This window comes from Megachile rotundata, chromosome 8 (genome assembly GCF_050947335.1).
Source record: "Megachile rotundata isolate GNS110a chromosome 8, iyMegRotu1, whole genome shotgun sequence".
Classification (NCBI taxonomy): Eukaryota; Metazoa; Arthropoda; class Insecta; order Hymenoptera; family Megachilidae; genus Megachile; species Megachile rotundata.
The window spans coordinates 11,989,488-12,012,755 of record NC_134990.1 but is presented as its reverse complement, the minus strand read 5'-3'; the positions used below and the strand labels follow the sequence as shown (position 1 = coordinate 12,012,755).

At 36.8% G+C, this 23,268-nt stretch overlaps 1 protein-coding gene across 8 annotated transcripts in view; it reads left to right on the top strand.

Annotated features, from left to right (window-relative positions):
• The first annotated feature begins 7,719 nt into the window (after window positions 1–7,719).
• Stg-1 (stargazin related protein STG-1) overlaps window positions 7,720–23,268 on the top strand; it is a 55,705-nt gene continuing 40,156 nt past the window's right edge. For 5 of the 8 annotated variants that reach the window (XM_076534673.1, XM_012290390.2, XM_012290394.2 and 2 more), the window contains exon 1: window positions 7,720–8,020. The gene's annotated coding sequence lies outside the window, so the exon portion shown is untranslated. Of the gene's footprint in view, window positions 8,048–10,529; window positions 10,651–23,268 lie in introns of those variants that run through there. The other 3 variants (XM_076534671.1, XM_012290391.2, XM_076534672.1) reach the window with 3 other exon arrangements.

The window sequence follows — 23,268 nt, the reverse complement described above, 5'->3', positions numbered from 1 at the left end:
TTCTATTATTTTACTACTCTAATATTCTAATACCCTAATTTTCCAATTTTCTACCCCTTCATTCCCTTATATTTCAAAATTCTACTATTTCAATTTTCCAATACTCTAATAATCTTTCTTAATATTTTAATACTCCAATATTCTCTTTTTCTAATATTTTACTACCCTAATTTTCTAACAACTTCATTCCTATTTTCCCAATTTTCTACCCCTTCAATATTCCACTCCTCCAATACTCAAATTTAATATTGCCCAACTATACTTCAATATATTACTTAAAAATAAATCTTGACACTAAAATTTCATTTACAAAGCTCCCTTAATAAACTTAATAAATAAACTCCAGTAATAAGCTCCATTAATAAGCTGCATTAATAAACTTAATAAATAAGCTCTATTAATAAGCTACATTAATAAACTTTATAAGTAAGCTCCATTAATAAGCTGCATTAATAAACTTAATAAATAAACTCCAGTAATAAGCTGCATTAATAAACTTAATAAATAAGCTCCATTAATAAGCTGCATTAATAAACTTAATAAATAAGCTCCATTAATAATCTGCGTTAATAAACTTAATAAATAAGCTCCTTTAATAAGTTGCATTAATAAACTTAATAAGTAAGCTCCATTAATAAGCTACATTAATAAACTTAATAAATAAACTCCAGTAATAAGCTGCATTAATAAACTTAATAAATAAGCTCCACTAATAATCTCCATTAATAAACTTAAAATAACTGTGCTGAACAAAGCACCATTTTACTGCGCCATTGTCCAAACAAAATATTCCTGAAAAGATCAACATTCACCATTCCCTCCATAATCAACCACCAAAAAAGTGAAGATTTTACAAGAATTTTTAATGCTCCGGAAAATCGATCGTTTACGTTGAAGTTTCACTCGTGAAGTTTAAATCTTTTCAATTGACCTAGTTCACCGGTTCATACAGGGGTCATGGCTCGTTACTTAAGAGCCATTAACGCTTAACGATTCTCCAGATACACGGGTAAATATGAACGTTTGAAAAACAATTTTCTAGTATATTTTTGATCCGGCCTTTGTTATTCCTTTTTTCCACCCTCGTTTCAACAAGTACTCCATGTTAAACGCAACAATGGTACGAGCGAAATTGGACTCCTTTGTTCTTATTTTATCTTTTAATTTCGACGAGTCTATCCACATTCTTCTCCCGGGGTTCGCCGATAACAAAAACACAACGAATCGGTCGAGTCGGTACATTAATGAAAATGTTTCGATAATATCGTGCAACAATTGTCGTTTCGGTCCTTATCTTTCATTTCCTGGAGGTAAAACGGTACAAGACCGACGGAAATTGCGGTAATGGAAAATTCGCTGATTTTTAAATTCAAACGGGAAATTTTCCTCGTATAAGTTGAATCATTGCGTTGCTATGTCACTTTGTTATTGTACGATAGCAAGAATTATTACTGTGCCATTTACAATCAGTTAGATAAATTTAACGTCACCGACAAATTTTCACATTTTCCTCAGTTCTATCAACTTTTATTTCATAACACTGCTCCTTATTTTTATTTTTGGAAGTTCAGCTTATTTTTATTTTATATGAAGTGATATCGCAGAATTTTTCAGCATTCAGTAAGATAATCCATGCAGCATGCAATTCATGTTAGAATATCATTAAGCAATATATGTTTACAGGAAGAATTAAAAATTGCCTTATCTCGTCAGCTGTGGATCAAAGTCTATCGCATTCGTCTCTCGATTCGTTTGTACAAAATTCATTATACGAAATTCCCGATTAATATTCGAAAACATCAAATTTGTCGTTTCAACTTAATTTTAAATCAACTCTTTTCGTTCGCGCATGCTACCATTATTGAATTACGAGAGAGATTGCAAAATTTACCTTTTGATCGCTGGACATGAGAATCATTTCATTACAAATTCGATGATCATTTATTTTAATCGCCTCATTTTGCGGTTTACGTTTTGTGATTTAATCCAGTCTTTCATGAATTCTTTACATTGAAACATGTGGTTAGATGTTTCATTTTAGTCAAAATATAATTGGGTAATTTTTTAGGGTTACCTATTTGCTTTATTTATTTTAGGAAGTTTCGTATTTTCACGTGTTATACTTTTACATTGTACTTCCACGCGCCGCATTTCCACGCGTGGTACTTCCATACGGCAAAATTCCATGCGTGGAACTCCCACGCGCCGTATTTCCACGCGTAGTACTTCCACGCGCCGTATTTCCACGCATTGTACTTTCACGCGCCATAATTCCACGCGTGGAACTCCCACGCGCCATAATTCCACGCGTGGTACTTTCACGCGCCGTAATTCCACGCGTGGAACTCCCACGCGCCCTAATTCCACGCGTGGAACTCCCACGCGCCATAATTACACGCGTGGAACTCCCATGCACTACAATTCCACGCGTGGAACTCCCACGCGCCATAATGCCACGCGTGGAACTCCCACGCGCTATAATTCCACGCGTGGAACTCCCACGCGCCATAATTCCACGCGTGGAACTTCCACGCGCCCTAATTCTACGCGTGAAGCTTCCACGCGCCATAATTCCACGCGTGGTACTTTCACACGCCGTAATTCTACGCGTGGTACTTTCACGCGCCATAATTCCACGCGTGGAACTCCCATGCGCTATAATTCCACGCGTGGAACTCCCATGCGCTATAATTCCACGCGTGGAACTTCCATGCACCCTAATTCCACGCGTCGTACTTCCACGCACCATATTTCTACGCGTTGTATTCGGACAAATTTAATTTCCAAGCGTTCTAAATTTCTATGGGTTATTATTCCATGCGTGGTATTTCCACGCGCTATAATTCCACAAGTTGAACTTGTCCATGCACAGTATTTCCACGCGTTACACTTTCCTACGCTATGTTTCCACGCACTGTACCTCCACGCACTATATTTCCACAGATTATATGTCGCTACATTAACCTTCTAAGAACTTCAAATTTTAATAGATTGTATTTGCATACACCATAACGTCATTTAATTATAGACAAGTTTAAGTACAAATAGAAGTACAAATATTTGAATACAAATTTGTTGCCACATACTGAAAGTTAATTATTATTAATATCATCAAGGGGTGAAAATTACCCTACCGTCAAGTCGATTGTCAAGAATGCTGAAGAACGAGATTAAAGACTCCGAAATACCCTGACAGAGATTCAGATATCAGAAGTTTTGCACAACAATCAAGTTGTAAGACAAGTTTTCGAATTTCCGAAAAGCAAAAGAGAAGATCGAGGATCAATGACGCTATCGAATACCGTTGGTAATTTCCAAGGAAGTATTCGCGGAATGAAACAGAGTATGAAAGTATGCAGTTGCAACGTACACACGGGTGCGACTACAAGATATGAAATATATTGGACGGAATAATAGAAAGGGAGAGCGTGTGTCGAGCCGAAAGGGAACAACGGAAGGAACAAGGCGTATGTATGTGTTTTACGAGCATACGTGTACCTTGTATATATAAGGTGTTCCAAAAACATGGGCAGAATTGTTAGGTTCAAATATTCAAGCTTCAAATATTTGTTTCATCAAAAATTTTGAGGAGAATTTATTTATTTGTTCTCAGATCTTGCTGGAATATTGTTGTATTAATTTATTCAATCATTTGTTCATTTAGTGGTCTGTCATATCGTGACGCATTCATGACGCACCTTGAAAATTGTTGTATAAAATATATTAATTTAGTCAGTGTATGAAGAGAATTATTGTTTTAGATCTTCATTGAATTCTCTGTCATATCGTAACGCACTCGTGACGCACTAGTGACGCACTAGTGACGCACTCTAAAAATTGTTGCATTATAAAATATATTAATTAAGTCAATGTATGAGAATAATTATTGTTCAAGATCTTCTCTGAACTCTCTGTCATAACGTGACGCACCCGTGACGCACCCTACAGTTCAAATATGATAAACTTGTATTTTCACTGAATTTGTAGTCTGATTATGATCTGCATAATCAAGGATCTGAATGCATAATGTATCTAAAAGTTTAACTTCCTTACTCTCCAAATTTTCAACTTCTTAATAAATATTTTAATATGTCATTACACATATTAAAAGTACTCCAAAATTTGAGCTTAAAATATAAAGTCAGTTGCATCAGTTGAAACAAGGAGGTTTTGACATATAAATTGAATAAACGTCATCTGCCAAAAGCGAAATAATTTTTAGTAAAGTGAACGGACGTTGAAGAATCCAGATGAATTTTTGCTGACAGGTTTTCAACCTTCCCCAGTTTCCCTTTGTTGCGAATCTTGCTCGATTTTGTTTAAAGCAATGTTCGAACACCCAGTATACAGGAAAAGGAAAAGAGAAAAGAGAAACGAGCGTCAGTGCGCGTGACTGTGAGAGAAACCACCACCGAAAGCGTCTCTACGAAACCTCCCCTGGTATCCCTTCGTAGAGCTTCCTATCTTCCGATGTCGAAGCAGAAAGACCTTTGCGCAGTCTCCAGATCGAGCATCCTACAACTGAAGGCACGAGAAGCTCCCACTAACGCATCCCGAAGGAGAAGGCTCTTCTACAAGGATGAAACATTCCGACACGTGGAGCTCTGCGGAACTCCTTGTCGATGAGATTTCTCGGCAAACGTGACTGCGGGAAACGAACAACGAGTTTCGATATGTAGTAAGCAACCAAAGATACCAACCTTAATCGATACTTTATAGAAACAATTGGGTCGACACGGTATCGGATGATAACTTATGAGACGTGATCGAACGATGCCAGAAATTCGGTAACGTATGGCCAGATAGAACATTGTATCTAAGTTCAATCACACGTTCAATTGAACGTCATAGCATTGCTTTTTAAATTCCGTAGTATGTATATTCCTGGCCATTGTATTCTTGCTATACTTTGCATTCAGATGCCTTGCAAATTTCTATGGATTATTCCGTGCGTGGTATTTCCACGTGGCGTATTTGCACGCGGGATATTTCCACACGTTGTATTTTCACGCGTGGAATTCGAAGGAGTTGGATTTCTAAGCGCTGTAAATTCTTAAGGGTTGTAATTCCGTGCGTAGTACTTCCACGCATGGAACTTCCACGCGCCGTAATTCCGCGCTCCATAATTCCATGCGTGGTACCTCTACGCGCCGTATTTCCATGCGCTATAATTCCACGCGTGGTAGCTCCACGCGCCATAATTCCACGCGTGGAACTCCCACGCGTCGAACTCCCACGCGCCCTAATTCCACGCGTGGACCTCCCAGGCGCCATAATTCCACGCGTGGAACTTCCACGCGACATAATTCCACGCTTGGAACTCCCACGCGCCCTAATTCCACGCGTGGACCTCCCAGGCGCCATAATTCCACGCATGGAACTTCCACGCGACATAATTCCACGCTTGGAACTCCCACGCGCCATAATTCCACGCGTGGAACTCCCACGCGCTATAATTCCACGCGTGGAACTCCCACGCGCCATAATTCCACGCGTGGATCTTCCATGTGCCCTAATTCCACGCGTGGAACTCCTACGCGCCATAATTCCACGCGTGGAACTCCCACGCGCCATAATTCCACGCGTAGAACTCTCGCGTGCCCTAATTCCACGCGTGGACCTCCCATGCGCCCTAATTCCACGCATGGAACTTCCATGCGTTCTAATTCCACGCATGGAACTCCTACGCGCGATAATTCCACGCGTGCAACTCCCACGCGCCCTAATTCCACGCGTGGACCTCCCACGCGTCCTAATTCCACGCGTGGAACTCCCACGCGCCCTAATTCCACGCGTGGACCTCCCACGCGCCATAATTCTACGCGTGGAACTCCCACGCGCCCTAATTCGACGCACCACATTTCCCCAAATTGTATTCCGTTACATTAAACTTCTAAGCGCTTCAAATTTGAATGAATGTATTTCCTCACACTGCATTCGACTTCATTGAATTTCAGAACAATACAAGTTCGTACAAGTTATATTTCCCGGCATTGTATTCCTACATTATACTTGCACGTATTATAAATTCCTGTATTGTATCATTGCGCAGTTGTACTTTCATGCATATCAGTTTCACATATTATATTTACACTCACGGATATTTCTGCATATTTCATCAACACGCATGATATCGTCATGTTTTATACAGGAAAAGAAACGGACGTTCATTAATTTTTTTCTTTTAAAAGTCTTCCAAAAGGTGATTCCGTAAAATGGAAACATCTCCTTAACTTCATCCCCTGGTTTCATCAATGGAAGACCAACCTACAGAAATTACCGCAAGCTTCTTAGTCTTTCTCCACTTCCATCCGGCAAGCTACTCGAGCTACATTCCTTCATCAAGGTAATGCACGCACTATACTGATCCTCGGAAAAATACATATTAGTAACCTCTTTGGTTTTTAAACAATTTTACATATTAACATCTTTGTTATACTTCACATATTGATTGCACTGTAATAATATTGGACGATAATATTTTTATCATTCTTTTATGATGAAAATTTTATATTTCATAAACTTTGCCTCAGGTCATAAAAAATGTTTTATAAACTATAACACCTTATAGTCTGGTTCTAAATTTAGAATGCAGCTTATTCAATGTGGGGATGTAAGCCACAAAGCTAATCATACCTACGCTTGTCTATAAGCTACCATCCTTGAATCAGTGGGATTTACTACCAGATTCATTAATTTCAACTTTGAAGCGCTTTGATCGGTTTCGTGTGGAGCTTCAGGGCGAATGTGGAAGCAACATATGCACATGTACACATATGTACAGGAAGTCTTTAAGTTCTCAAGTTTCTTTATTTTTGATTTGAAGTTTTTGTACTTTTACACTTTCCTAGTTATTCAAATTGCCATCTGTTTAATTTTTTAAATGTTAGAATTTTTAAACTTTTAAATTTCAAGTTCTTCAAGTTTGGACTTCAAAATTCCACGCCCACAAATTTCCACGCCCACAAATTTTCACGCCCACAAATTTCCACGCCCACAACTTTCCACGCCCACAATTTTCTGCCTCCCCAAATTTCCACGCCCCCAAATTTTTGCCTCCCCAAATTTTCACGCCCACAAATTTCCACGCCCCCAAATTCCTACGCCCCTAAATTTCTACGCTTCCAAAATTCGATATCTCCCAAATTTCTACCTCCCCAAATTTCCATCTTCCCCAATTTCCACCCTCCCAAATTTCTACCTCCCCAAGTTTTCACCTTCCCCTAATTTCCACTCTCCCGAATATCTACCTCCCCAAATTCCCAATACCCCAACTTCCCACCTTCCCATACTTTCATGCTTCCAAACTCCCCTCTCCCCATTCACCAACCCCCAAATTCCCACCTTCCTTCAAACTCCCACCCTCCTTCCTAAATCTCAAAACTCCCAACCATTTACCCTACCTTCCACTCTTCTCAAATCCCACGTCCCTCAATTTCATACCTCGCTCCAAAAAACTTGAACCCTTTATATCCCTTCGAAACCCTTTCAAAATTTCCTTTTGCTCATAATCTCGATATAAGCATCCCCGCGCAGAGGTAATAACGGTATCGGTGCTTTCGCACTCGCCTGTTAGCCCGTCGGTTGATTTCTTGGTAGCGTATTTCGCTGCCAGCGTCGTTTGCGCGTGTATGTTCCGATAACCGTGCGTTTCTCCCGCGTGTGTGCGCGCGCGTCTCGCCGCGTTTTCGAGAGGGTGGTGCGCGGTCGACGGGCGTCGTCCTCTAGTCGAAGTCGTCGCTTCCAGCGGGCAGGTACGCTCGTCCGAGTACAGGAGAGAAACGTTCTTTTCCTGCGCGATCCTTCGACACCGCGGAAACTGCTCAGCTCGGCTGGAGGGGGTTGTGTGTGTGCGAACCCGTTTCCTACCCCGGTCCGGACATTCGGTGTTGCTTCTCGTGACACGAGTTCGCGTTAACGATCGAGGAAGCACGGTGCTGCGAGTGTCGCAGCGGCGTGTGCAACTCGCTGCTGCAGTCAGTGATCGTGGAGGGTGCCCACAGAGATAGAGAGCTAAGGGGTGAGAAGGGGCGAGGGATGATCGTAGGTGCGCGCGCGAGACGCTGCTTCTTTAAGCCTTCGCGGACGATTGACTCGTATACGGACGGAATCGGTCTTATAACTTGCGGACAAAATGACAACCCCTATGATTTTCAACCCCAATGTCATTCTTTTATGAAGGCTTACAATTTTCTTATTTATCCTCTGTCATCCTTGCTTTGTAGAAGGATTTTTACCGAATTTTTTCTCTGCATTTTTGTATTTTGTGAATTTGAGATATTTTGCAAATTTGAGACATTTTGTGAATTTGAGATATTTTGTGAATTTGAGATGTTTTGCAAATTTGAGATACTTTGCGAAGTTTGCAATAATTCTTGACGCAAAATAGTTATTCGACGATAGTTATTATTTTGCTTGAGAGAGATTTCTCGGTGGAAATTTTAGTTGGAGGTTCTTCACTAAATATTTATCAATATTCCGAGTTACAAACTCTTGGTTTCTGGTAGAACAGGTTCACTCTTTGTTGTATAGTTGGTATTTTGCAATCTCACATTTCCATCTTATAGTTAACAATCTACTAGTTCTGATATGAAATCTGATATTAAAAATCTACCCCTATGGTATGATCAGTTTAAGACCTACAATTTTTGTATGACACTCAGCTGATGAACAGTGAACAGTCATTACTAAACTCAATTGTGAGTAATTTTAAATAATTGGTACAAGAGTTACAAATAATTTACACAATTTGTCAAAAAATTTATTTGATGCATTCTTAAAAATCTTACAGCGTTTCTTATCTTACAGTATTAGAAGAATAATTAAAAACAATTATTATGTTATTGATATGCACTTGTGCCAAAGAAAAGAAGCTTTCAGTATTCACTTAAAAATTAATGTTTCTCTCTAAACATAATTATCACTGATCAATTAATAAAAATAAATAATTTTCACTGTTTTTGAAACGACATTACAATAACAATTTCGATTGTACTAACTAAATGACATTATTAATGATTATAATCACAGTGCTGAAATTGAATCCGAAACTGAATTAAACATTGACATGTGACATACATATCACATATGTTAATTATTAGATATTATTTAAATTTAATAGTGACCAGTATGTAATAATGTAAAATAATTTAACTTTGTTTAATACTATTATATAGTCGAAATTTTATTAGTTCACTAAAGTTGCAGATAATTATAAGGTACTATGTTGAGTTTATAACTTGTTGCACATGATCATTTTCACAGTGGGAGTCAAAGTTTTAAAGCTTCTTATAGTCCACATATGCTTTCACTAAGTTTAATACTACTCTAATTAGATCGTTTCACGTAATTTGTGCATTAATACGTTCAAATGAATTGGAAAGAGATTTACAACTTTGCTGACATAGACTAAACGTTTTGATTTCTTGGATTAAGTGTGTGAATTATTGGCACTGAAATTATCAAAAAGGTCATGTGACCCTTTTATAAGTTCTTAATTTGTCAAAGTTAAAACTTGACAAAATTTTTATAAAAGAATTTTTTTAGAATCCTTGCTGATCTTCATGAAGATAAAAAATTAATTTGTATATTAATTTACGTTTTATCACTTGTTTATTTATTTTTTAACTTCATTTTTAATTTTAGAGTATATGCATTTCACACTGATACATTTAGTGTTAAATGTATGAATATTATTGTATTAACACTAAAATTATTAAAAAGGTTATATGACCCTTTTATTAGTTTTTCATTTTAACTTACGAAATTTGTTAAAACAACTTTTTTAGAATCTTTGCCAATCTTCATGAAGATAAATAATTAAAGTGTGTATTGATTTATGTTTTATTATTTGTTTTATCCTTTGTACTGGTACATTTATAACATTCCATGTTAAAATATATAGCAGTAAAACTGTATTTGAACAATGTATTTAAATAACATTTTTAAATAATTTATATTGAACTCAACTTTGACCATATATAAATATTTAAATCACTTTCTTCACTTATTACACAGATTTCCGTAAACATAAATATTTCAGTGCACCAAATTAGGCCAATATCCGGCTCGTATGTCTACGCAAACTTATAAGTTTACAAATTTCCATGAAACAATATTTGCCTCAATTTGATGCGCACCTGAGCAAACGCATCGTATTAACAAAATAAATAAAAAATTTCCTTAGAATTAAATTTTATTCGGCAGATTGAAATTTTAAACCACTAATTACCTAAATCCTCTCAGAATCTTTATCTAGTCACAGCTCTCACAAAATTTTATTCCTACATATAAATAGAAATTACCCAAATATTCACACAACAAAAATAACTCGATTAAAATAAAATATCTGTTTTCAGGCAAAATTTCTCTCTCATAAAATTTCATTGGAACGCATAAAAATAAAATAATCTCAATTACATAAAATCTTTATTTTCCTAACAAAAATCCTTCGTTGTTCGAGCTCTACAATAATTATTTCGCAAGGGAAAATATTATTTGTAGAATATTGTTTTTACCGAACAGATACATAGATTAATTATATCTAAAAGTGTTTCTTGTGCATGTGTGTTGAAAGTAGTTCATCCGTAAAGGTTACTCCTGGTCCACCCGAACGATGTTTGAAAGTGTAGGAAACTCGTGGAACTTCAGGTATGTTCTCCAAACATACCACTTTCAATCGACCAGGAAATCGATCGTTGCTTCGTCGATTCTTTCATCTTGTATCCACCTTCTCGTTTCTTCCCTTCCTCTTTGATTACAATTTCCTTTGCGTTGCAAGAATTACGGATAGAATTACTTTCGTTTCCTTTCAGAGTAAAATTGTACAACCTAACCTAACATTCTGTGAATGACGTACAAAATAAGTACATAGTCTTTCATTTTAAAATTATATTTTCTACAAACTATATGATCAAACAAACCTAACCTAACTTACTGTTTATGGTACACAAAATATTAACATAATTTTTTATTTTAAAGTTGTATATCAAACTGCTTAATATTTGTAGAAACTGCTTAATAATTGTGTTTGTGTCAAATTGTATTTTAAACTACTTACTGCAAACTGTATAAGCAACCTAACCTAACCAACTAAACCTAATCAACCAAACTTGACATTACCAACCAAACCTAATCTAATCAACCAAACCTAACCTACCTAACCAAACCTAACTGATCAAACCTAACCTACCTAACGAAACCCAACGAAACCTAACCTACCTGACCAAACCAAGCCTGCTTCACCAAACCTAACCTCCCTAATCTACCTAACCTACCTAACCTACCTGACCAAACCTAACCTACCTGACCAAACCTAACCTACCTAACCAAACCTAACCTACCTAACCAAACCAAACCTGCTTAACCAAACCTAACCTCCCTAACCTACCTAACCAAACCTAACCTATCTGACCAAACCTAACCTACCTAACCCACTCTAACCTACCTAACCCACCCTAACCTACCTAACCAGGCCTAACCTGCCTAACCAAACCTAACCAATTTGCAAATGCTGTCATCACCCGGAAAATAATTTGAACCGATTAAGTGAGTGGAAAATTAAGAATACAAGTTTGAACAATTCTAAACGTAGAAAATACTTTCGAAGGATTTTCGAAGGACAACTTTCTCGGTTCGAAGTTACTGTTAAGGCGCTCTAAATCAAGCGGGTGATATCGATAATTTTAACGTGATATGTGAGCCCCGTGATATACTGCAAATGGATTTTCGTCGAGGTATTTCAATTGGTATTACCGGAACGTTGCGACTTTCAAAACTTGGCAATTGTCGAAGTTTGGTTTTCGATATCACTGGCAGATAGTTTCGTCTTTCTTTCCACGCATCCCGATGCCAGAATGAAACTTTTTTTCTCCGCGAAATTTTCATGCAAATGATATTCCGTCTGCAGGGAGGTTTTCAAACTTGACAAAAGAAAATCATGGACAGGAAACTTTTATTTTAAACAATCGCCATGTTGAATGGGAAGATTAAATGTCTTGAAGTTTGCTTATGAATCTTTGCATATGACGGAGCGAGTTTCGATAGAAAATTGTTAACGTTCGATATAAAATTTTATTTAAAATTAAAATTGTTTATAATTAAAATTGCATTTAAAATTAAAATTGTATATAATTAAAATTGCATTTAAAATTAAAATTGTATATAGTTAAAATTGTTTATAGTTTCGGAATACTTGATACAATTATTTGTTCTCGTTTTGAAAACTCAGGAACAAAAAAACGAATTTCATACTAATCTGAAAATTTTAGTTAATAACATATTTACAATATTTTTCTGTTCTCGTAATTTGCAAATCGAGCATTAATCAGCACAATAGATATCGCGTTGAAGCTGCTACGCGTGATTTATCGATACACATAACTACATCGCATGAATTTTATTAACGTCAAGAACGAAATGATTGTCCAATCAGGAATCGGGATTTAATGAAGCATGTCCGTCGATTAAGCAGTGTAAATTAATTCACGAATATTCCGAGTGTATTGAAAACATTACGAATTTCAATAATGGAAAAGAAACTTTTCACGTTACATTGATATAGAGTAGTAAAAGCAAGGTAAAAATAACCGGGAACCTGATACGAGACAAAATGAAAGTTTTTAATTAAAATGTATTACGGCGATAACTGTTACTACATGCGATCGACAAACAATGGAACAGGGAGCACTTTATTGAATTCGCTTTATTTTTTATTAGACAAACATGGGTTATTGAGATGATATGTGTTATGTTGAGAGCAATGTTAAATTTGTACGTCGCTAGATCCCTAGATACGTAGATTAAACAATAGATAGGTAGATTAATGGACTTCTAGGTTTATAGATTTGTAGGTCGATAGATTTATAGAGATCAAGGTTTCTGGATGCACAGATTTATTATGGTTTTAGGAATTACGCCTTACTGCTGATATTTTTATGTCACTGTACATTTAGAGCCTCAGATATCTCCATGTCTCGATATCTCCACGCTCTGATATCTCCGCGCTTCGATATCTCCACGCTCCGATAACTCCACATCTCGATATCTCCACGCTCTGATTTCTCCACGCTCCGATAACTCCACGTCTCGATATCTCCACGCTCCGATATCTCCACGCTCCGATATCTCCACGTTCCGATATCTCCACGTTCCGATATTTCCACGCTCCGATAACTCCACGTCTCAATATCTCCACGCTCCGATATCTCCACGCTCCGATATCTCCACGCACCGATATCTCCACGCACCGATATCTCCACGTCCCCATATCCCAACGTCCCCATATCCCTCTGCTTGCGTCTTTACATCCCTATTTTCCTACACTCTCATCTCTATATCTCCCCATCCCCATATCCCTACGTCCTACATCCTTACATCTTCATACTCCTGCACCCCTATTTCATTCTTCCATTATACAGTTCATCCATCCTTCCACATCTGTATCTCAACATCTCCATCTTCCTATTTCCCAATTTTTTGCATGGAGAACCGCATTCAATCAAAACACCTATTTCATCCGTCCAGATTACAAACGTAACATAATATCGGTTTGGAACGTTTGCAGGGGCCAACAAATTATTTGCCCAGTCCCCTAGCTACATACGTGAACAGATGAGAGTGTGCGTACGCGCAAATAGAAAGCGGAAAGTGTCTTTTGCTTTTAGTCTAGGAGCCGCAATTCTCATTATTCCATTTACCGCTGGAAAGTTATTTGTACCCTCAAAATTAGAACGGTAGGCGGAAATAAAATTCGTTCTCTTTTTGTCGTTTATTACCGGCGCGGACGACAATCGTGGCCGAAAGTATCCGAGCGGCGACCCGTGTGTACAGATATTAAGGGAAATGGGAACATAAGAAGTTTCGAATAAAACGCGAGATTAGAGGCAATCTCTGTATGAAAATTTTTGTAGGGGAAGTTTAATTAAATATGTAATTGGTTTAAAGAGTTTGGAGGAAGACTTAATTATGGTGGAATCTAATCGACGCTGTTCTACCGTCGATTTAGTGATCGATCGGAGGCGATAGGATAATAAAAAGGAATTGAAAATAGCAAGATTTGAAAGGATTTTCTCAGTTTCGCCGAGGAATTCCTGCCGTTTACATTAATGGACGTAGGACTCCGGAGCAAAGAGAATTATCCGATCCTTGTGAATTCAAAGGCAGATTTGTGCATATTGAATTCTACTTCGCCTTGGAACCGAGAACTTCCTCCCGTTCTCCTGTGTAATCAGCAGTATTATTTATCGACGTGAAATCAGCGTGCAATTCGCTTTGAGAAATTTCCGAGGGAACACAGACTGTCAAGATCTTACTGACGAGTTGCATAATTTTCGCGAGATCACGGGACTGTGGAATTACTATCGAATCAGGTGTATTTCGGATTTTGCTACTTCATGGACTTTTGGGTTATTAGATTCGTAGCTTTTTAGATTTCTACATTTTTAAATTTTTGGATTTTTAGATTTTTGGATTTTTAGATTTTTGGATTTTTAGATTTTTGAATTTTTAGATTTTTGGATTTTTAGATTTTTGGATTTTTAGATTTTTGGATTTTTGGATTTTTGGATTTTTAGATTTTTGGATTTTTGGATTTTTGGATTTTTGGATTTTTGGATTTTTGGATTTTTAGATTTTTGGATTTTTGGATTTTTGGATTTTTAGATTTTTAAATTTTTAGGTTTTTGGATTTTTAGATTTTTAGATTTTTAGATTTTTGGATTTTTAGATTTTTAAATTTTGGGATTTTTAGACTTTTAGATTTTTGGATTTACTTATTTTTAGATTTCTGAATTTCTAGGTTTTTTGATTTGTAGGTTTCAGGATTTATAGATTTCTGGGTTTCTAGGTTTCTAGATTTCTAGGTTTCTAGATTTATAGATTTCTAAATGGCTAGATCTTTAGATATCAACAAGGTGCCTCACAATTAGTGTAGGTCCTTGAAATGGTAGCTGACGTGAATCTGAAGGATTCTGACACTTGATACCTGAAACCAGATACTTGGAACTAGAAACTTGATAACTGAAACCCGACACTTGATACCTGAAACCTGATACTTGGACCTTGAAACGTGATATTTGAAACCTGACACTTGATACCTGAAACCTGATACTTGTAACTTGATACGTACTTTCACCAACCAGACTTGTAACTCGATACTTGAAACTTGATATTTGAAACCTGATACTTGATACCTGAAACCTGATACTTGGAACTTGATACGTACTTTTATTTTGCTGCGTACTTGATGACTCGAGAGTGACTCTTCGAAGAATTTTTACGTTTCACAAAAGCTCGGAGTGGGCCAACAATTTTTGTGACACTACCGAGGGAAAACAGTTTCTGATTTTCTATCGGTTTAGCTAAAATTCGGCTGGAGATGTAAATACGAGTGAATAATTCAAAAACGAAGCTTCAAACCCCATTTTTGCAAAAGGAAATCTTATTCAGAATCACGTTAGCTACCATTTCAGGGATCTACCCCAATTGTGAGACACCCTGTAATTGAAGCATGTCAGAAGTACAACAGAGGCTGAAATTGAAAAGTAAACGAATGTTAAAAACATTGTCGTCCGCAATTGTCAATGAAATGTAACAGTGGTAATGGTCCTAACTAAATTAGAAGTACTCCGAGTAAATGTGTTAAGGTCTGAAAAGAAAGTCGATTGTACGGGTACCCTGATGAAGCCAACGATGTTGGCGAACGGTCTGTTATAAACCTGCACTCAACGGGGACATTAGCTAGAAAGCTTGACTCGTTCCGCAATTAATAGCTGAAGGAGAAGAAACACTCGTGTTAATTGAGATAAAAGCTGTTCACACGTGTATTTCGTTAAACAGCTGGTGTGAAATTTTCTGCGGACGAATTCGTTCTTTGTCCTTCTAATTGCGGATGATGAATTAACCTGCGGTGCAAGATATTCAAAGGTATTCGCTGAAATGTATCTGCTTTTATCTGTATGGTACGCTTGAGAAATTACTGGGAAATTTTTATACTTTGACTTGGGGTCTTTGACGGCTTTATTTGGACGTTTGTGACTTTGAGAAGGTGCAGATTTATGAATGTATATTTGAATGTCTTGGTGGTCTATTTTGGAACTGGGGCATGTTTGGCATAAATCTGGGAATTTGATAACATTGAAGAATTCCAAAGTGAAAAATACCAAAATTCCAAAACTCGAAAGTGAAAAAATACCAAAATTCCAAAACTCCAAAGTGAAAAATTCTAAAATTCCAAAATTCCAAAACTCCAAAGTGAAAAAATACCAAAATTCTAAAACTCCAAAGTGAAAAATTCCAAAATTCCAAAATTCCAAAATTCCAGAACTCCAAAGTGAAAAAATACCAAAATTCCAAAACTCCAAAGTGAAAAAATACCAAAATTCCAAAACTCCAAAGTGAAAAATTCCAAAATTCCAAAATTCCAAAATTCCAAAATTCCAAAACTCCAAAGTGAAAAAATACCAAAATTCCAAAACTCCAAAGTGAAAAATTCTAAAATTCCAAAATTCCAAAACTCCAAAGTGAAAAAATACAAAAATTCCAAAACTCCAAAGTGAAAAATTCCAAAATTCCCAAATTCCCAAATTCCAAAATTCCCAAATTCCCAAATTCCAAAATTCCAAAATTCCAAAATTCCTAAATTCCAAAATTCCAAAATCCCAAAATTCCAAAATTTCTAAACTCCGCAGTAAAATATTTTCCAAAGCAAAACCAAAAATGAGATTCACGATCGCCATAACGTTAACGTCCATTCTTATCAGCTGTGAGATCGATGCATATCGAAAGTTACTTATCCCGATCAATACTGCAAGAACGGTCGGATTTTTTGCGGGATTAAAGAAGAATTCTCGCTTGTTTGAATCAACGTAGCTCGCTGGAGACATCGATCGAAGTTTTTATTCTTTCTTTGAGCCATGCGTTTATTTAATGGATTCCCGATACGTGATCTGTCGTTCGAAAAATCGTTGATACATTCTATCTTTGCTTTCCAATTTTTTCAGCTGGCTAAAATGTGAACAAACCTTGCATCCATTGCTGTGTACCTTTGAAATCATTCCTTTTAAAACGAATGTATACAAATTTCAAACTGTATTTGATAAATGTTATATTACTGTTTTGAAATTTTAATAAAAGTTGTGTTACATTCTTGTAATTACTATTTTGTTTGTTTTAAAATTTCACTGACATTTTACTGATAATTTGAAATTTTATTAAAAGCTGTGTTACATTCTTGTAATTATTATTTCACTCGTCTTACAATTTCACTGACATTTTATTAATGATTTAAAATTTTATTAAATGCTGTGTTACATTAAAGTAATTATTTTTTTACTCGTCCGACAGTTTCACTGACATTTTATTAATGATTTAAAATTCTATTAAATGCTGTACTACATTCTTGTAATTATAATTTATTCGTTTTACAATTTCACTGAAATTTTATTAATGATTTAAAATTTTATTAAATGCTGTGTTACATTATTGTAATTATTTTTTTACTCGTTCTACAGTTTCACTGACATTTTATTAATGATTTAAAATTCTATTAAATGCTGTGCTACATTCTTGTAATTATAATTTATTCTCCTTCCAATTTCACTGAAATTTTATTTAAAATTCTATTGAAAGCAATTTTACAATGGTACTTTATTAGGCTTACAATAATAATTAATTCGTCTTCCTATTACAATTTATTCGTCCTACAATAATTTTCGTTTAAAATTTCGAATACAGCAAGTAATTCGTGTACACTCGAAATGAATTGGCCATTGAAGTAACGCAAAAGGTAGAAGAATTTTCAGGCGCAGGAAAACGTCTGCAGATACAAGTTTGAATCGAGAATGGTATTATACAAAGTAAGCTTGCTCGTGGTCTTTTTTTCCTCGGTTTGATCACTGCTGCTGTATCACAGAAGTAAAGTTGGACCATATCGTAGAAAACTAATTTAAGTTCACCAGACGTGAACTGATATCATAGCGGGTTTTCGAATTACCTTTCTGATTATTGTAATTTCTTAACCGCTGGTAATACTGCATCTCTCGTTTTACACCGTTGGCACGTCATTAAAACTGTTTACTAACATTGCCAATATCAAACATAGCCGATTACTAACGTGACTAACATAAGCTGTAGACATTTGAATAAACAATACTAAATTTTATATAATTACAATACTGAGTTTGTACAATAAATATTCTTTATAAAAGATACATAATTATAATTAACAACGACAAATTTTGTTTCAGGATTTTATTTAATGTATGACGTGTCAGGTGCGTCAGACCTGTCCACAACTACAATGTTAAATATATGAGAGTTAAATTGTCAATTTTTTATTTAAAGATCACTCTGCAAATTATAATTGGAACTTCATATTGAAAAGTATTAAAAATTTAAATAAGGTTTGTCAGGAGTGCGTCACTCCTTCCCTAAGTGCGTCAAATCTTTTCTGAGTGCGTCACAGCTTCTCTGAGTGCGTCAAGTCTTTTTTGGGTGCGTCATCACACTTCTCGATGCGTCAAGTATTTTCTGAGTGCGTCATCTCTCTTCTAAGTGCGTCAACTCTCTTCTGAGTGCGTCACAGCTTCTCTGAGTGCGTCAAGTCTTATTTGGGTGCGTCATCACACTTCTCGATGCGTCAAGTATTTTCTGAGTGCGTCATCTCTCTTCTGAGTGCGTCACCTCAACTCTGAGTGCGTCACCTCAACTCTGAGTGCGTCAAGTCTCTTCTGAGTGCGTCACCTCTCCTCTGAGTGCGTCAAGCCTCCTCTGAGTGCGTCACCTCTCCTCTGAGTGCGTCAAGTCTCCTCTAAGTGCGTCACCTCTCCTCTGAGTGCGTCACCTCTCCTCTGAGTGCGTCAAGCCTCCTCTGAGTGCGTCACCTCTCCTCTGAGTGCGTCAAGTCTCCTCTGAGTGCGTCACCTCTCCTCTGAGTGCGTCACCTCTCCTCTGAGTGCGTCACCTCTCCTCTGAGTGCGTCAAGTCTCCTCTGAGTGCGTCAAGTCTCCTCTGAGTGCGTCACCTCTCCTCTGAGTGCGTCAAGTCTCCTCTGAGTGCGTCACCTCTCCTCTGAGTGCGTCAAGTCTCCTCTGAGTGCGTCACCTCTCCTCTGAGTGCGTCAAGTCTCCTCTGAGTGCGTCACCTCTCCTCTGAGTGCGTCACGAGTTAACCAAACTACATAAGATTCACTCTACACCTAACTTAAACAACAATTTTTCCATAAAAAAGAATTCGAAATCAGTCAAACGCACAATTTAACCGGAAACACGAAATTTCCCAGAAATGGCAAAAGTGCGTAACGCAATTCGAAAATATCGGGTTTTAAACGGAACGCGTTCGCAGCCGTTGAATTGTTTAGCAGAAAGTCCGAGGAAAAAAAAAATCCTTGGATAAAACAAATGTTACAGCAGGTATGAAATATGTTTCGCATTATTCTAGCCGGTGGTATTCTCCCCTACAACGTTCCACCTCAACAATTTTCCACGTTGCGATACTTAACGCGAACATCATTCTATGGCGCTGCACATTCTACGACGTGTTCAACGTCTATATACCCTGCGACATAGTTTGCATATCGTAGTTATTTTAATATTCGCAGTACACTTCTAATATACTCCACGCATACGTGCGCTGGATACGATGTAAACCGTGCATAATTAAATTTACATAACCGAAATTTTCGTGTACACGGCTTCGACAGTGAAAAATTTAGAGAGAAGGGTGGTTTAAGGCTTGTCGATGAGGTCTAGGAATATTTTATTGAAAATTATTTATGTTGTTTTTGGAGCTTCGAGGAGGTTTTTTAATTTTGAATGTAACATAACCTCAAAATCATGTATTTTCATAGACATATATATATATGCATACGTGTATACGCATATACATACATGTGAAATCACATACAAACATATACATACATATATACATATACACATACATGTGCATACATATGTATGCATACATACATACTCACATATGAAATCACATACATACATACTCACATATGAAATCACATACATACACACTCACATATGAAATCACATACATACACACTCACATACTCACATACATACATACTCACATGTGAAATCACATACAAGCATTTACACACATACTCACATATGAAATCACATACATATATATACACACAAACACATACATACATACTCACATATGAAATCACATACATACATATATACACATACACATACATACATACATACATAAATACATACATGCATACTCACATATGAAATCACATACATATACATACATACACACATACATACATACATACATACATAAATACATACATGCATACTCACATATGAAATCACATACATATACATACATTCATACATACATAACATAACATATATACATACATACATACATACATACACGTGAAATCACATACATGTATATGAAGAGTGAAATTCGATTATTTTAATAATGATAATACTTTTTTTTTTAAAGAATTTATACAAGAATTCATAGTTATGATTGAACCAACATAACCTTAAAATACGAACCAACTTTAATATTCATATCTTCGCCATTATAACTGCAATCACCACGAGTGAGCTCAACTTTTCCAAAGCATCCTCAGCTTCCTATTAATCGCCCTAAATAGAAAACAGGAAGCAGAAAAGATATCTTAGATTCGAAAGATCGAAAGGAATCGGTAAGGAAATCGAGCAGAACGAGGGAGTATTTTAATCTGTATATCGAAGAATTTCCAAAGCAGCCTTAAGCTAGTCATCCCTTTTGGTCGTGAAGGGAAACGCTTACTGGCTTCGTTTCGCAGTTGAATTTCAATTTATTAAAATGCCAGATCCCCTTGAGCGAGGATCGACTATTCTTTTTAACGTCGTCGCTTCGCTTTTCTCTTGATATCGTTTTCCGGAAGCTGGCACGAAACGTCGTGGCCACACCGGCTCGGATGTCTGAATATAAACAGCGACGCTTTACAATTCATGACCCATGAACAGAACCACGACTCTTCTCTGTTTCTTCCTCTTTACCAATAAAACATCCAACTTTCTGTGGCCCCCTTTCCACCGTTCAAAAGAGCTATGCGCCACGTTATTCGGGGCGATCATTTCGCGACGAACCCTTTGATCCGCTGATGGGACCCGCGGGATTTCGGTAACTAGGGAATTTCACGGTCTCGGCCTTTTAGAGACTGTGGATTTTAGTGGTTTGGTTAGGAGGGTGCTTTTAGCAGTCGGTGGTTTCAGATTTAAGGATTTAGATTTGGGGATGGAGAGATTTGGGGATGGGGAGATTTGGGGATGGGGAGATTTGGAGATTTGGAGATTTGAAGATTTGGAGATTTGGACATTTGGAGATTTAGGGATGGGGAGATTTGAGGATTTGGAGATTTGGGGATTTGGAGATTTGGAGATTTGGGGATTTGGAGATTTAGCAATTTGGGGATTTGGGGATTTGGAGATTTAGGGATGGGGAGATCAGAGGATTTGGAGATTTGGAGATTTAGCAATTTAGGGATTTGGGGATTTGGGAATTTGGGGATTTGGAGATTTAGCAATTTGGGGATTTGGGGATTTGGGGATTTGGGGATTTGGAAATTTGGAGATTTGGAGATTTGGAGATTTGGAAATTTAGGGATTTGGAAATTTGGAAGTTTAGAGATTTGGGGATTTTGAAATTTAGAGATTTGGAGATTTGGAGTTTTCTAGGTTTCTAAATTTCTAAATTTCCAAATTATTAAGCTTCGTAAATTTCAAATTCCCAAATCCCTAAATCCCAAATTCCCTAGACTCCCAAATCCCTAAATCCTCAAATCCCTAAATCCTCAAATCCCTAAATCCTCAAGTCCCTAAATCCTCAAATCCCTAAACCCCAAATTCTCTAAATCCCCAAATCCCTAAATCCCAAGTTCCCTAAATCCCCAAATCCCTAAATCCACAAATCCTTAAATCCCGAATTCCCTAAATCCCAAAATCCCTAAATCTCGAATTCCCTAGATCCCCAAATCTCTAAATCCCAAATTCCCTAGATACCCAAACCCCTAAATCCCGAATTCCCCAGACGCCCCAATTCCTAAACCCCAAATTCCCTAGATCCCCAAACTCCCAAATCCCAAATTCCCTAGATCTCCAAATGTCTATTACCTACATATTCCATCAACATAACCTCAAAACCGACAATACACGTTTCCTATTAAAACAAGCTGCAAAAATAATTAAATACTGAAACATCGACTTGCATACAACCCGTCCAATATCTTCAACAAATTTTTACTGCAAAATAAAAACAAATATTTTTGTTATGAAATCCGCCATTTTGATTGCTGGTTGCACATAAAAATACCTGAATATAAAAATGCTCCCTTGGCAATCAAATTCTTTACGAGAATTTGTGAAACTGAAACAATTTCACATTAATATAAAAAATATTTGCAAGCTTTTCCCGTAAAATATTTGAAAAACATGTTCCTCTAAAAAACAATGCAGTTACAAATAAGTTCTGATGTTATTAAAAAAACAGGTCAATTTTAGTTGATATTCTTGCACGTAGCGTTCAACCATGGTTGTCTGAATTCAAGTATCTCGTTTGGTCGTCGAAAGGTCCTCCAGTTTGTGGCTGGTTTACTAAGGGCCAACATTCTCGTCTCTGATAATCATTCTACTGCACGTACGGACTTTGCGGATGCAAAGGAAACGAAAACTTCCTGAACGATCCTGTTTCGAGGACTTTTTCGGCCGACGTTGTGTCAACAGTTTCGCGAGTTCCGAGAGTGCAATTATATGGAAGAGAAACACTCGCGAGTTTTTATCTTCGCGGAACTGGAATGTCCGTCGCTTTTCTACCAGCGAAATCGCGTGTTCGAATGCTCTTTTATTCTTGTGGAATACTGCCAATCGAGTGAAGCAGTCGAGGGTTAAAAATGTTGGTTGGAGAATTTTAGGACGTTCAGTTTTTGGGGTTTCTGAGGAGGATTGAGGAGGATGGTAATTTAGGGATTTGGAAAAGTGGGAGTTTAAGAATTTAGGGAATTAAGAATTATTTGAGGTTATGTTCGTTTGGTACAATGTTTGATAAAAACAAAAAAATTGCAAAGTTGTAAGAATTATTTGAGGTTATGTTCATTTGATACAATGTTTGATAAACATAGGAAAGTTACAAAGATCTAAGGATTATTTGAGGTTATGTTCATTTGGTACAATGTTTGTTAAACATAAAAAAATTGCAAAGTTGCAAATATTATTTGAGGTTATGTTCTTGTGGTCACATGTTTGATAA